Genomic DNA, 13955 nt, shown 5'->3' on the forward strand with positions numbered 1-13955 from the left:
AAGGCAAAAAAGCACACAATTTGCATTTACAGCATTGCTCTTGGCTGTGGCATTCCACTGAGTACAGCTTTCAGATGGCTGACATTCATCATGGCGTTGCTTTCGAATCTCGAAACGACACAGAAGGTAGCCTGAGAACCTTTACAATTGTGCAGTGCAAGGTAATAAATCAGAAGCTGTCACATGATTACTATGGTAACCATCAAGCCTGCTGTGTTGCAAGCACTGCAGAAGGCAAGGTACAATTTTCAGCTCATCAAGTGTTCACAGTGATTTACTTGTTGACACTGCACATTTGATGCAATGGGTGTTAATTCCCTCTTGAGTCATGAGGTGATAATCCTAACCCACTCTTTCCATTTCATAAGACAATATGGCACAATGACCTCAGGGAATCATTTAGAATGGAAAGATTGCATCTTTGTCAGTGAAATGTGCCAAGTGGCATAAATTGTTAGGCTTGAAACATTCTGCTTTAAGTTGTTAGGAACTTGAGTAGTATTACGATATAATATGAAATTCCTTTATATACTATAGCAAAAGTGATATCTATATCCCTCACAGACATTACATTCACTTCTGTATATCATCCAGTCCAATTCTGCTTTACAGCAGATGGTAGTATTAATAGGTAGAATTCTGGTAGTGTTTCTATGAGGAAATAGATGTTTAAAATGTTATTAGTTGCATGTGTGATTCCATCTTAGCTATTCAAAATTGGATTCTAGAACTGGATAGCTAGAAGCATCAGAATCCTAAAATTAATATATGTTCTCGGAATTCTACCCCCCTACTCTTAAGTCACTTTTGTACTTCAGTTCATGTTTTATTGTGCGGTCCTTTTTTTTTTTTAAAAAAAATCTAAACTAACTTTTGATTAATGAATTGCTAATTATAACCAACATTGTATATATTAGTGATTAGTCCAAATAAGGAACAGGAGTATATCTGAGACTAATATTTAATGACTGGTTTCTTACTGAAGGACAGTAGGTCTATTACAATGGCTCAAAGTCAGAAACCTATGGACTCCATGGTTTTCAGACAGTCTTGGAGGATTCCTTAGCTATCTGTCTAAATGTGATATTAAAAAGTTCACTTCCAGAATACAGAGTGATAATATGATTGCTTTTTTGACATTTTTATCCTGATTCTTAGAGGAAAGTTCTCTCCAGAGCTTAATGAAGAGTAGGCTGAGGTTACAGCAACATCCTAATAGCAGACATTAATAAATCTAAGAGACTGAATGTTGGTTTGAGCTATTTCTTGACCTTTCTACAGTAGCAGTGGCATATATCACAACAATATCTGTATAATCTTGCACAGTTTAGATCTAGATCAAATTAAATAGAGGGTATAAGTAGAGCAGAGGGAAATGAAGTTGAAGTGCAAAATTGTACACACAGCAGCAATTATTGTATGTTGCTAACAATGGCCATTCACCAAATGGCTGCTAGTGTTCATACTGTAGTCATAATATTACTGGTAAATTATTTAACATACAGTATTGTATAATTTTTAAAATAATTCTTTATTCTTATTTAAATCACAAATAATGGACCATAACAGATCCTCTTGATCCCATATTATAACTTTTACTGCAATTGTTACTTTACAGGTTTAATTTGTTTTGAAATATTACATTTTTATCTGCAATGCTACATCTGTGAAAAAGACTCACTGAAATCAATGGGACTGCTTATCACTCAGACTTACCTAGTATTTTAGTGTTTCTTGTGTTTTACTGTATGTTGTTTAACAAAAGTTAACTTAATATAAAAAGTATGGTATAATTCCTTGAAATATATTCTAAAACAATCCTAGCCTGTCCTGTCCAGTAAAATAGAAACTATCTGGGATTAAGGGCATATCATAATTGTTTATCTGAGTTCTTGTAAACGAATGTTTGTGTCATCAGTAATAGTATTTAGCCAACTCATTTTCCATTAGTCTCTCTCCCTATTGCCTTCAATTTTTCCAAGCATCAGGGTCTCCTCCAATGACTCTTACCTTCATATTATATATCTAAAATATTTAAGCTTTAGCTTCATTATAAGTGCTTCCAGTAAGCAGTCAGATTTTACTGTTCTTGTAATGCAAGCTATTCTTAACAATTTTCTCCGGCATCCATTTTTCTTCATTCTTCATAGCCATATGTTACAACTGGGAAATCTAGAGCCTTGCTAATATGTACCTTGGTTGTGAGTGTGATGTTTCTGCACTTTAATATTTTGTCCAGATTTGTCATAGTCTTTCTTCCAGGTAGCAGTGGATCTATTTATCTGGTAACTACAGTGACCGTCCTTGTGAATTTTTCAGGCTAGGAAGATGAAGTCTGTCACCATTTCAACTTTACTGGTATGCTTCCAGGGCCAATTTAAAGTATTAGTTATTACTTTTAAAACTCTATATGGCACAGCACCAGGATATATCAGGCAACACCTTGACAAGACAAGATGCCCATCTGGACCAGACCTCTAAAGAGCACCTGTTGAAGGTCCCCCCCCATCTTTTTGAGGTTCACAGGGTATAGACCAGGTGATAGAACTTCTTAGTGGTGGTCCTCACTCTCTGGAATCCCCTTCCCCCAGAGGTATGGATGGTTCCAACCGTCTTGAATTTTTTTTTTTTTTTTTTGCAAACATGTTCAAGCTATTCTGTTTGAATGTGTTTTAACCTGTTAGCTATTCTTAGGTGCCCTGTAAATGTGCATTTATTTATTTACTGAATGTGTCTAGAGTCTACATAAATACTAGGAATAAATAAACAAACAAACAAACAAACAAGCAACTTTTTCTCTTGCACCGAGTTGGCATTATCTTTTAATAGTGAAGACCAAGTCAGCATTTGCATTCTTTTTTCTCACTTCAGCAAAAGTTTTTAAAGTCGTCTTCACTTCCAATCATCAAAGTGGTATCATCACCATCTCAAGAGGTTTTTGATGTTTCTCATGGCAATTTAACCCCAATTTCTATTTCTTCTACTCCAACATTTCTCACAATGTGTTCTGCATATAAATTAAACATATAAGGTGATAATATACAAACTTGATGGCCTCATTTTCCAATTTTTAACCATGAAGTTTTTCCATATTCCATTCTAATTGTTGTTATCTGTCCATGATACACATTTTTCAGTAGCTACATAAGGTGACTATATACTGTCATGTTTTTAAGGGTTATCTGCAACTTATGTACACAGTGAAAAGCCTTAATATAATCAATAAAAAAATAGATATTTTTTCCCTTATCTATTGGATGTTTGCAATGTGATCTTGGGTGGCCTTATCTCTTCTGAATTGAGATTGTATGTCTCGGAGTTCTTGTTCTACGTATAGTTGAAGTCTGGATTGCAAATCTTGAGCATTATGTTACTAACATGTGGATAAATAAATAGTTTGTTAATTTGAGCATTCCTTAGTGCTGCACTTTTTTGGTACTGATCCTTTCCAGTTTCTTTGCTACTGCTGTGTTTTTGTTTTAGCTCTGGACAAATTCCATGTAGCACTTTGACTGCATCTTCTTGTAATATTTTAAACAATATTGCTGATAGCAATATTTTTAGGATCCACTTCTCTTTCCAGGATGTCTGGTTCTAGTTCAGTGAACAAACTTTAATATATACAATCAATTTTGGAATTTTAAAAAATTGTTTCCATATATTTGTGCCATCTGTTTATATCTTCTTATCTCAGTAGAAGTTTGTCATCTTTGTGCCCATCTTTGCATAAACGTTTTCCTTATTTTCTAAAATAAATCTCTTGTCATTCCTATTTGATTGTTATCTTCAATTTCAATTTTTTTGGTCTTCTCTGGAAATCATGTACCTTTTCAATAAAATCTGGAACTAGCATTTAGTTAGGCAAAATCTCCTCTTTTGGCTTCTGCCTTTAGTCAGCTCTTTTCAGTGTATTAGTTGGCAACTATTTTATCTTCTTTTGCTTTTTGCATTTTGAGATAGTTTGTTTGTTTCACTTTTAAAGATATAGACATTTCAGTCCACAGTTCTAATCTAATCAAATAATCTATTATACCACTTAATTATATTGAATATTGCTGAGGCCATAGTTTTTTGATCTGATGTTTTGCTTTGTTTTGTTTTCTTTAAGTTCTTAAGAAATTTTGCAAGGAGGAGTTTGTGATCTGAGCCACAGTCAGCACCAGATCCTATTTTGTGTTAACTGAGTGAACTGTTCCATTTTTCCTTACAGGGTGTATAGTCACTTTGATTTTGGTATTCTCCATCCATTGATGTCCACATCTAGATACAATTTCGATTGTTGAAATAAACTACTTGTTAGTAAAGATTGAATTTTCTTGGCAGAATTCTATTAGTATTTAGTCTGATCCCTTGTTTATGACTTGCCACAATGGATAGATTATTGGATTTTTTTAAGCTATCAGGAATACCTGAAATCTTGATTTGTAGCAGTAGAATTTTCTTTCTGGAAAAGATTTCACTTGAAAAACAGAATGGAAAACAAATGGAGTGATGAAGAAAGAGGAGAGCTATTTGCACACCTGTAGAAGGTGATTTTTAAGATGTTAATTGGCAGAAAGATTATGCATCAACATGATTCAGTTTAAAGTCAGACACATGCATAGCTGATATTTCTCGGGATTCATGTGGAATTTTGTGAACAAAGATTCCCGGGGATGAAAGCTGATTTTGGCTAATGATATTATGTAGGAGTTAACTGTTCTGAGGACAGATGGCTTGTGGGTGCATGTGTGCTAGAGTAGTATCTGCAAGGAACTTGTGTATGTGAAGGAATGTGAATTCTTCATGTGAGTCTTGGCACTCTCAAAACTGCTTTGCTAATCTTGCATCTCAAGGTACAGGTAGTCCCCGGGTTAAGAACGCCCACTTTAAAGGTAACCCATAGCTAAGAACAGAACCTATTGTAACAAAATTCAAGTTAAATACAGAATGATTTGAGTTAAATACACAATGGTTCAAGTTAATTACACAGTACTCTTATACAGTATTATACAATAATACTATTACAGCTTACATACAAATTCAATTTAAGGACAGACCTTGGGAACGGAACTTGTTCTTAAACTGCATTTTACCTGTGTCCCTTACTAAAGGTTCTATGGGTTTTGAATGTGTTATCCAATGGATCTGTGCCATTGAATATCAATGTATTTGGATTAGCTTTATTTAAAATAAAGCATTACGACTCAAGTAAGTTGAAAATGTCAATAACTAGCTGCCGCCTAGCATAGAGCCTGAGAAACGTACAGCAGGATTTCCATTAAGGCATGGAAAGGATAAGAAGAATGAGTTTAAACACAAGTAGGTATAAGAAGGAGACAGCAGCCTTAACAGTCAAAGGCAACTATCTGAAGTGGATTTAGTCCTGGTGTACAATAAAGACTTTATTAGCCATGCTATGTTGAGTATCTGGGAAATTTCAGTGAAGTTCAAGCCAGTCAAAGGGGAGTCTCACACTTGGAATCAGAGTGCTTCCAGCTCACAGTTGAGATGTATCTTTCTACCTTTCTTAACTCTTAAAAATAATTTTTAAAAAATGAAGAACAAACAACCCTATCCTACCGGAATGTTGCACATTGGCAAAGACCATTACAATGATGCCATCTCTAGTAAAAGGCAAGACTAATTCATCATCTTGCCTTGATGCGGGGAAGAAGAGATAAAGATGCTGTTGAGTTGAGCCTAACTGCTGGTGACTGCATCCATGTTGTTTTCTTAACAGCATTATGGAAGTGGTTTGCCATTGTCTTCTAACCAACAGCTCTGTTGTTCTTGACTAAGAACCTATGGCTGCTTAGGTTCTTAGTCAATAAATATATTAAAATAAAACAACATTACAACATTAGCAGACTGATATAGTATGCGTGCTTCATATATTTCATTTTGATACAGTTATGTTTGTAATGTACAATTATCTTTGTAACATACAAATTAAATCAGTGATGTCCTATTTCATAGATACAAACCCTAAGTTCTTGAGTGGAGAAAAAAATTAATTTAAGAATCCAGGTAGTCATCAACATAATTTGTGCAGGCATATTGCTTTTATATTTTGAGACAACCTACAACACAGAAAGACAAGGCTTTGTGTTATAAGAAGGACCTTGTGCTGATTAGTATGCTTTTGGAAAGGCAAGTAAAGAGACCTATAAAAAATTAAAAGAAAGCTGAAAGAGATATGCTAAATAAAAAATTTAGTAGGATTTGGCCACATAACAATAGGAAGAAAAATAACCTGGTAGATTGGCAATTGTCTAAAGCTGGCCTATTATTCAATGTAGCCTTGTTGCCATGGTTTATTGCCTCAGGCATTCAACTTATTATTAGTTGTGAGGAGGTGTAAAATGAAAAATACTAAAAATGAGTCTTGCAAATCCCTGCAAGTCAGGCATGTGGACTGATGCTGCAGTTCAAATATGATTGAAATGGTTTCATAATATTTTAATTAAAATTACAGGTGTCTAAAGGTGTTTAAGTCATTATTTCATTTGTGACCCTGCTTGATATTTTCACTGAAATATAATGGGCAAAATATGGAAACTATATATCTAATTTTATACATGATGCAAATGTTTGGATATTCAGTGCCAGTAATTCAAGATCAGTTTGTCAATACTGTTGTGTAGTATGTGATTCCTGAAAATGGTGAGCAAGATCATATGTCCACTGAAAGCTGCATATAATTTGTGTTGATTCATAATAATTTTTCTTTTCAGAAACTCTGGATTTATAGCACTTTAATTATGTAACATTACTCTTAAATCAAATCTAGTAATGGAAAAGTGAATAGAGGGCACAGTAAAGCAATAAAGATAAAATAATAAATGTCTATGCAGACCCAAAGTATATTACTTCTTAGAAATAATCTCACAGCAAGTACAGTATTACATACCAGGAACCAGGACTCATAATTTACTTAAAAAGAATGAAGCTTGATTTGACATATGCAAATCATCTCTGATTCAGTTCAAACTGAAGATTCAAACTTCAAAGCGAACATAATTTAAGTGGATAGTCTGAGATGACAGCCCAGTTCAGTTCAAGCTGATTTGAAATTCAAGACTTTATTTGGGGGAAAAAATCTTCCATAGGCTATAATGGGAAAAATTCAATGCTTCTGAAACAATTTCATTTGGGGCATGAAAACAGAGATAGTAGACTCTTTACAAAAGTATAACCCTGCTAAGTTTAAGCTGGATAGCTTCAAGGGCTTTACCACAACAGCTTTTTGAAACATACCCCACATCACTTTTTTTTAGGGCACAGCAGAGTTGAGGAAAGGATAAAACTAGCCTCCCCATTGTGTAATATATAACGGAAAACTTAGAGAGAAGGTGGCTGAACCAATGTAATATCTTACTCTAGCTTACAAATCCAAACTTTCAAAAATGGTTTTAAAATACACCTTTTCAAAACAGTTTTTTTAAAAAATAAATTTTAGCCTTTTCACTTACTTTTCTTGACAGGCTTAGCTGCTTTCAATAGTTGGGTTTTCTGAGGTGCCAGGACAGCTGGCGTAATTGCTGAACAAGCTTGCCCTCTCCTGGGAAGGACCACCTCATGACAGGCCACAGTGCAACACCAGCCTGGGCTGTGCACAATAACAATATTGTGCAAAACACTTCTGGGCAGGATTCAGAAGAATAGAAACTGACTTGCTGTTGTGAGATGGTGTAGCTTTTCTGCCTCTGTGTCAGGAGGGCTGACATAGCTCCTTGACAAGCTTGTGTCCTCCTGGGAAGGATTCCCTCAACACTGTCAGAATTTGGTTATACCAAATTTGGTAGCTTTCTGGCACTATCTATGCTACTTAATTGGTAGTGATAGCAGAAACAGGTTGGCAAAAAAGGCACAATGCCATAGAGACAGGCATGCCACAGAGACAAAGGCAGCATAGCATAAATGGAATTCATAGCCTTCTCTTCTTTTATTAAAGGCAGCACATCCTTTGGAAAAATTTTTGAAAGACTAGTGCCTTTCGTAAGAACATAAGAATTTATATCCCATCTAGTCCAGAAGTCTGTTCTCACAGTGTCAATGTAAGCTTGGTATATTTTCACTCACTGTAATGTGAAAGGGCTTCAATTTGTCTTAGTCAAGTTTGACCCAAGAGTTTGACCCATTTCATTGGACTGGTCATATTCAGAGAGCTCATATTCAGAGAGCTGACCTGAACTTCCAGATATATTGGCAGGACCAAAATAGAAGGGCAATATTCCACTAGTACCAGAGGTCACAACTAAAGCTTGTGACTGGCCACATTAAAGAAACAGAGCTGAGAAAATGAACGAATCCTTAAGTTATGTAAGTGTTCTCACTCCCTAAAAGCTTTGACAGGCACAGAATTTAAGGAGCTGATAAATTTCATTGGTCAGTTACTCAGGTCAATGACATAGTCCATCACACCCCTCAGCCTCCTCAGCATGCTCCATGTAGGCAACTGAATTGCAGTATTGCATATTGTCTGTTAGATTATCAAAAGGAGCAGATGATACATCAAATCTTAAAAGTACTTCAAGAGGCTTCAATGTCCTTTGGTGATCTCAGTTCGAACTAGTGCTGTGAAGCAGTTTCCTGTTTCTCTTTATGAATCTGCTTTGTTGGATCAAATTACTCATTCAAAGTTTTGCACAGCCCTGTCCCAAAAGCTTGGACTGTTTCATTCTATATTCATTTTTCTCAAGTCTTGGATTAAAATACCTATAGTAAATATAATAATCTTTGACAAGGTTTTCATTAGTGTATAGAGATTATGGGCACATTAACAAGTATTTCAGAGAAAAGTCTTGGGCAAAATTTCAAGGGCTCTTTGTTTTTAATTTTTTGTCATATTTCCAGATAACATATATTATTTTGAGCTGAGATGCCTTGCGGTGTGGAGGAGATACACAGTGTACGTGTAGTAATATTTTCCAGCAGGCCCAGTTCATTCAGCATACTATGTTATAATGTGGTTTTTTTAGTTTTGGATTATCAGGTTTTGTGGTTGTGGTCATTGTTGCTTGTAAACAGTAATTTATGATTTAGTGTATTATGTGAACCTAGACAACTAAGATTTTTACTTAATGTAATATGGGAAACCCATCATGGTTTAGATTGTTTCCAGACTTTCAAACAATGGTTAGGAAGAACATTCATTTTATTCTCATACCTATATTCTGTCTTGGGAACCTTCTGAGACTGCATGTAAGAATGAACAGGAAAATGTATATGCATAAACCCATCTCCCCTAAAACTCACTAAATTGTCACCCCTCCACACCTACATTAAATTAAATTTGAACAAAGATTTCCATGGTCCCTAACATATGGCTTCTTTAAATCCAAATTGCTGGATAGGCAAGGTTTGAATGAAGGAGAGACTGAAGTGCAGTTTATGTTTCAACCCTCTTTCCATTTGTAACAACAGAAAACTTTTTAAAAGTTCTCTTGGTGCAGGGAAGACAAGGGAAAAAGTGCGCTAGGATTTTTGCCATGCTACTTTTGTTTCAGTTTTTAAAGTTTCAGTGTTTTAAACTAGTTTGCTTAATTTTGCCTCTTTATAAGCCAATCTCAGTCCATTCTAGATATTGTAGTTAAATATCTATATATAAAAGTCCCTGTATGGCAGGCTTAATGGGAGTGCTTCTGCACCCAATTTTGAATAACAATATTATCCTTTGAGTTTCCTCATAGTAGTTATAACACAATATTTCCCTGAGCTTTGGATAAGCCCAGCAAGTTAAATTTTTCAAATACTTCAATTCTTTGACTTTTACCAGGTTATGTGGGTTTCCATGATCAGCCCATGAAGTGTTCTCTGTGTGACTATCCACTTATTTTTAAAGTTTTCTGTACTATTTCCTAATGTCTTTTGCTTTCCAGTCTTAACATATTTGTTTTGTGCTCATTTATATTCCTTCCTGTGTATTAACTCCCCTGCCACTGGTCCATCCTTCCTTCCTTCCTTCCTTGACATTGGAAAACTATATCTTTCTTCCTTCCACAAACCAGACATCACTTAGGATAAGGTAAATCACCATGCTCCAAATTAGGAACAAAAATGGAAACCACTAAGCTAGTTTAAAGTCTTAAGCATTTAATACATTAAAGTGTATTAAAGTTATATACTGTATAATTATTTATTTATATGTTTATACCACCTATGCCCCAGGACTCTAGGTGAGTTACAGAATAAAATCAAATATATATAAAACAGCATCAAGGAAAACATAAATAGAAGTTGGCCACCCAACATCAAACAGCCACAACATCATTCATAAAATGACTGAAAGAAAAGTGTTTAGGGAATGCTGTGGAAAGCCAATAAGGAAGGTGCCTGGCACACCTAGAGAGATAGGATTCTCTTATGTGTTTATGCATATGCTCGCCTTTGTGTCCTTTCCCCTTTGATGTCTCATCAGGTAGGATCCTAAGCAAGCCCATCTTCTAGAACATGCAGGCCAGCAAGATTCCCCCTGGAGGAAACAGTCCCTAAGGTAACCTGGAAGAAAGTTATATAGGGCAATCACTAGCTCTTTGAACTGGGCTTGGAAATTAACTGGTATCCAATGCAAGGACTGGAAAATTTGTATTACATGACAATAGTGGGTCTCAAATATTAAGTTCCTAGCTGCTACATTTTGCAACAATGCAGTTTATGGGTTGTCTCATAAGGATCTATGCCTTATCCATGAAAGCATCATAAATGAACCATATTTTTGTGCATTGAAATAGGAGAGGCTAGTGGTGAGTAAAGATAGGCTGCCTCACCTATCAAGCTTTCTTATAGAGAAGCAACTAATGCACTAGCTGAGCACAGTGAAATACACCCCCCCCCCAACCCCCCGGGGTAGAACTTCTACTTGCTGTTTTAGTAGAGCTGTAAATCCAGGAAAAAAACTCGTTATAGAAGGAAGTTGACCCTATCCAGAGAAATAATGGAGGTTATCAATGAGCCATGGTGTTTTGGTCAAACAATAACTCCCTATTGCTAGGATTCAACCTAAGCTTCTTTTGAGGGTGGCAGTGTATACATGACTATTATCTGTGTATGAGGATATGTTCCAGAAACTTCATACAAATTTTAAATAACAATGGAGAGAGTTGAGCCCTATGGCATAGAGTGACCGTTGGCTTGACTGCTCATCCCTTATTACTACCACTTTAAACCATTTGCTAAGATAGGAGCTGAGCCATCATAAAACAGCATCTCCAAGTTTCAGCACCTGCAAATAGTCTAGTAAGGTACCATGGTCATTGGTATCAAAAGTTGCTGTATGGTCTCATAGGACCAGGAGAGATGCATTTCTACCCTTATGTTCCCAGTGGAAATTATCTACCAGAGTGACAACTTCTGGTTCTGATGCAATGCCCAGGCATGAATCCAGACTGGAAGGGATCCAGCTAATCTGCTTTTGCTAGGAGTCTGCTCTGAGGTAAATACTAGGTCTAGCATGTGACCACTCATACGAATAAGGGCCAAGATAACCTGGGACAAACCCATGGTTGCAATGGTGGTCATGAAATTGTAAATAGCTCTGGATTATGCACCAAGACATGGACAATGAAGTCTCCTAATGCCACCATTCTGGGAAACTCCACCATAAACCCTATGGTAAGATCCAAGAGCTCAGGAAGGGTTATTACTGGCAGCAGGGTCAGCAGCCTTAACTTGTTTATACAGCCGAGTCTCATATAGAAGCTCTTACACTCAGATTATCACATTTAGTCACTACAAAGGTGTTAGGAACAATCACTGTCACAAGCTTCTCCTTGCCCTTGCTGTCTAATTGCTTTAGGATCTGAAACCAGGAATGGTATGTCATTGACAAGGCTACATCCCCATCATCACCTAATCAGTTTTCAGTTATTCACACCAGATCTGCCTGTTTGGCCATACCACATCCTGGGTGATCAGATCTGGACTAATCAGCAGCAGCATGGCTCCCAGTTATCTGACCTGCAGGTGCTGGGGGCATGGGCTGGACCAAAAGTAGAGACCTGCATCAAATTGCTGATCCTCCTTCTCCTGTAATGGCCATTCAAACTCGTACATTCCAATAACTTCTTATGCAGAAGATTCTGGGAATAATTGTCTAAGTGGAGTATCACTCTTCCTATGACAACCAAGGCAAATTCACCTCTGCAGTTCAGGTCCATCCTAGGACCCAAAAGTGCTAAGGAGGGATTACTAATACATCTTTAAATACTTTAAATAAAAAATAAAGACACATGACAATATTTTCCTACATTGAGGGTGAAATGCTGCATCTTCAAAGATTGTAATAATAGGTTGAGTAGATCCTAAGACAGATACTCCATCATAAGAAATGGTTATCCTTCACTAGTTGCAATCTTATAGAAAAAAAATGCACTTTGGAAAAGACTGTACATTTAAAAATTATTGTCTTCTATTTTCATTCTGACAAAGTAAAGATCTTCACCCATTCAACCAGACCAAAAGTACCTGTATTTTAATAGCTAACTTTATGGGTTAGGACAAAGTTAAGAAATGAACATCACTGGTTATTTCTTTAGGGATCCTTTTGTATTGTGGTTGATCATTTACTTAATTTATATACTCTAACTCATCAAAAATAAAACTAGAACTGAGCTTAAAACTAGTACTATACTAGTAGTATTCAGCAATGAGCAACTAAGCCACAGGGACAAAAATGAAAGGCTTGGGTGAAGAAGTATTTCTTTGCAGCTGATAAAATTGCAGTGAAAAATACCTGGCATACTTCCAGAGGGAGGGGAGGTCTTCAGCAGGAGCATTACAGTCAATAGTATAATTTTGTGCAGTACATGCTTTTGCTTATGTGAGCACTTGGCAAAGTGTGGCTTCCAGAACTAAGTTCCTATTAGTCTTAGCCAGTACAACCAGTGGTGATTTATCTCTGGAGTTGAGCCCAATAAAATCTAGAGGGCAACACATTGATCATCTCTTATTTACATTCTTAGAAAACATACTGTATATGAAAGTACTTAAATATATATTCTTTTGTTCATGCTTAAATCATAAATTAAATCATAGCCATTCATATTGTTGCTTTCTAGGTTGATAGGCATGCCTGTTATAAAGCACGCAATTCTGTATACATCAGATTAATCCTACATAGGTCTACTTAATCCCATTGAACTCCTTTTTCCCAGTTAAGTATTTCATGAATTGCAACTATATGTTGTGTTGCTTGCTGGATCTCTATGTTCCAGTCTTTTCATCAAAGTAAAATACTCTCACTGCTCTTATATTAAAGACATAACTGAATATGCCAGGATATTATTAATTCACTGCTAGCAAGTTCCTGGCACCCATCATTCAGATGATAAATGTGAAGCAGTTTAAAATTATAGTAAGCTCAGGATAGGTGCAAAGCATTATTGCTGAAATCTTTAGGCAAAGAGGTGAGATGAACATAGTGAAGCTTGATTGATAGTTTGTTAATCACTTATGTGATCCGGATTGACACAACAGACTCTTTTTGCAAGATATTGTGCTGTCATCTAGTACTAGGCTGCCAGACTTATTGTCACATATGACAAAATTGGCTTTCTTTTTTAATTTAAATAAATTGTTACTATATGTAAGTAATACAGTTCAGGAATGGGATTTAGCAGATGATGATTCATTACAGTAAAAGGGGCCATTAAAGCAGGTGACCAGTTAATGACACTTTTGCTGGAGAAGAAATAAATCATGATTAATGTATGACTTTAAAAAAATATCATTCTCTTTTGCTCATGAACTCACATTATTTTTTGTTGGTATAAAAACTTATATCCTACTCATCTATTGCTTTTACAATATGTAGAACATCTGATAACATAATTAAAACCAATATAAATTAACATTTAAAGACTCCAAAGTCTTTAAATGCTATTTAATAAAAACAGGTAAATGTTGTTTTTATTGGATTGTTGTAAGCCGCCCAGAGTTGCTTTTCTGTGAGATGGGTGGCTATACAAATTTGA

The sequence above is a fragment of the Python bivittatus genome, unplaced genomic scaffold (genome assembly GCF_059951505.1).
Source record: "Python bivittatus isolate LINGU-HERP-01145 unplaced genomic scaffold, Pbiv_v1 ctg000330_np1212, whole genome shotgun sequence".
NCBI classification, from domain to species: domain Eukaryota; kingdom Metazoa; phylum Chordata; class Lepidosauria; order Squamata; family Pythonidae; genus Python; species Python bivittatus.